Here is a 3,324-nt window from a genome sequence, read left to right on the forward strand (position 1 = left end):
GACAGTGATATATGCCAATGAACGCTCGAAAAAAGCACGAGAAAAAAGCCTCCGCAAAAGACTACAAATTTTCATTGGTTGACGTGGGTGTGTATGGCTTCATTAATATTCATCATCTAGCAGGAACTAGAAAAGTAAGATGTCGACCGAACAACACGAACGCGAGAAAATTAGCAGAGAAGCCGAGGCCCTGGTTTGTCAGAAAGGATTGTAAGTAATAAATAGAGCAGAGACAGCTGGCGCGTGGACACAGCACATGTCTTATAGACTCAGATAGCACATATGAGTGCCACTGAGACAAAATAAAAACTAGTTTGGAAATACTAACTGTGAATTCGAGAAGATAATATCCCCAGGTAGTGAAACGAGTGGAAATTTTGAAGGCTTTATTTCTTGAATTTCGGAAGTATTGGGTGGTGCCGGCCGAAAGTTGTTTCATACCTTTACTTCTTATATATATGAAGGTGCCTGGAATATGGCATATATAGGGCTAGTTTCGAGAGCCTTTGATTGAAATTGAATAGACAGAGGAATACTCATGCTCTTGGAAATGTTTAGTGCTCGATGTCGACACAACAAGACTCTAACTTTGTCTTAACAGGATTATCCTGTCTGCCTTGTGGTAGGTCGTTTAGCATGCGGCTTTGAGACCGGCAGCTTTTGACACGTCCAGGTGAAGGGTATTCAGCACGCAGTCACTCACAGAGGCTTGTGTATTCACGGCAGGTAACCATCATATGTCAGTTGGTACCCTTAATCAGTGAAAACACAGCTGTGATGTCGAATTGGTTAAAAAACGCCCTATTATTTTGGTAAACCGCGCAACGTTATTTGAGCGCAAAATGTTATTTTATGTAAAACAAAAAAGGCCAAGTTTGGATATTTTTAAAACATGGCCTAATACCCTATGTATTTCAAATAGGCAATTTTCTCAATTTACTGATTATCATCATTAAGCTACAAATTGAGCTCCGAGTCCCGTTACCATTCAGCAAACCCTAAATGGCATAAGTTTGATTTTTGTTAACAAGGAATTCCCATATTTCTCAAAATCAGGGACTGTTGTATTAGTCCCAGTCAACAGGCCTAGCAGGTCGACACAGGTGCGCATGCGTAGTCACATTTATGAGGACACACGAAGGAGGATTACCTGGTGTGGGAACATACATCTCAGTCTATATGTCAGAGGATTGGCCATCCATGCGTTTTGCATGCGTTTCTGTGAGCGAGCGTTGGCGACTGGGTGTTGAGTACTTTTCACCACACATGTCAAAAGCTGCTTAGTCTTGATACTGTATGTAGGTTGACCTACCACAAGTTGGGTTAATTCCCTACTAAAACAAAGTTCGAATCTTGCAGTGTTGGTATCTTACTTCGAACATTGTGAAGAGTTTTTCTTCCTCCTATTCTACCCCCGTGCTCAGAACACTAGGCTTCCGATGGGGACATTTTATGGCCCGAGGATCATGAGGCCAGTCTTAACTTAATTCAGATTTAGTCTTAACTTGTGGCACTATTTCTGAGTTTACATTTGAACTTTAAAGCTAATTTTTAATTTTGATATTTCAAAGTTGTGTATTCTGTTGTTAACTTCTGCCGTTGGCAATGGCGTTTTGCTGGTAACGTAGTACTCATTGATTACAAGAGAACAATGGCCAGTCCAGCTTGGACATGAGCGGCCATTGCGTGGGAAAAGTAACGTCAATGTTAGAACTTCAATGTTACATGGCGTGCTTTCCAGCATTACTAATTCCGAGCACCTGGTGCTGTAAAAGTGACTTGTGATGGGGACAGACATGTTTGGGTAGCCTGTGTCAATTCAAACAAGATGAGCATGCTATGTATTGACACCTGTTTGCTGTACTCAGGAGTTTGTCACTGTCACGTGTACCATGGCGGTTAGCGTTGTAGGCGAAGAAAACCACCCACCTTTAGCACGACCGGTAATAAATCTCAATATTATTTATCATAATGTTTGTTTACGTTGTTCTCAAGAATATTTCACTTATACTAAGTGGCCAGCCTAATGGTGGTAGGAAACTGCTCAATGTTATGGAAGTAAATGTAAAGATTAAACTTGTTCTATGGGCTCATTTACCTTTTGTTCCTATCACTGTCATTATCACAACTTTAAAATTTCTTTTGTTTGTGTTAAATTGCTTTCAGCAACATTTCTGTCAGGTTGCAGAGGTGTCTCGTTGTAGTGGCCACGACTCAATGCCAAAATATGCTTAGTGCTGCCTCACGGGAATGCCATGCTGTTGACACCACCACAAGCTCATTGGTTGATGGTTTATAAACTGAACCCTTGGGAACAAGGTCATGTTTCACTCCAGAAATAAATGTGCAGGTAGCAAAGGGCAGTCACCTCAAATAATGAGGTTCACTCAGGGAAAGAGGAATAGTGCTGACACTGACAAACATGATATAGAGCGCAACAGTATTATCTATGATGGAAGATTATCTGTTATTTTGTCTACTATGACGCCATATTAAAGAATTGTTGCCTTATACAATGACGGTCAGGTTTATGGATGGAGGAAACCGGTGTGTCTAGAGGAAACTGGTGTGCCCAGAAAAAAAGATGTGTCCAGAAAAAAATGCTGTGTTCAGAGGAAACTGGTGTGCCCAAAGGAAACTGGCATGTTCAGAAGAAATGCTGTACCCAGAGGAAACCAGTGTGTCCAGAGATAACTAGTGTGGCCAGAGGAAACCGGTGTGCACAGAAGAAACTGCTGTGCCCACAGGAAACCATTGTCGTTTGGCAAAATGCTGGCACACTTTTCCCACATGTGACATAAATTTATTTATTTATTTGATTGGTGTTTTACGCCGTACTCAAGAATATCTCACTTATACGAAGGCGGCCAGCGTTATTGTGGGTGGAAACCGGGCACAGCCTGGGGGAAACCCACGACCATTCACAGATTGCTGACAGACCTTCCCACCTACGGCTGGAGAGGAAGCCAGCATGAGATGGACTTGAACTCATAGCAACCGCATTGGTGGGAGACTCCTGGGTCATTACGCTGCCCTAGCGCGCTAACCAACTGAGGCACGGAGGCCCCACAATGTGGACATAAAGATATGCACACCCCACAGGTGGATGATAAATGGACTTGCACAGCGACAAGATAGTCGCTGAACATTTACTGTCACCAAGGCCCCATGGACAGTAAGCTCGAAGGTATCCACAAATTCCCTGTCCAAAGCCCAGTTTGAACCCACATCTCGTGTGTCTAGAGATGGAGGGTAAATACATGTGCCTTAGCCACTGCTGGAAAAGTAGACTGACTACTGATTGACAGACAGACAGACAGACCA

Source organism: Liolophura sinensis, chromosome 11 (genome assembly GCF_032854445.1).
Source record: "Liolophura sinensis isolate JHLJ2023 chromosome 11, CUHK_Ljap_v2, whole genome shotgun sequence".
In the NCBI taxonomy this organism is placed as follows: Eukaryota; Metazoa; Mollusca; class Polyplacophora; order Chitonida; family Chitonidae; genus Liolophura; species Liolophura sinensis.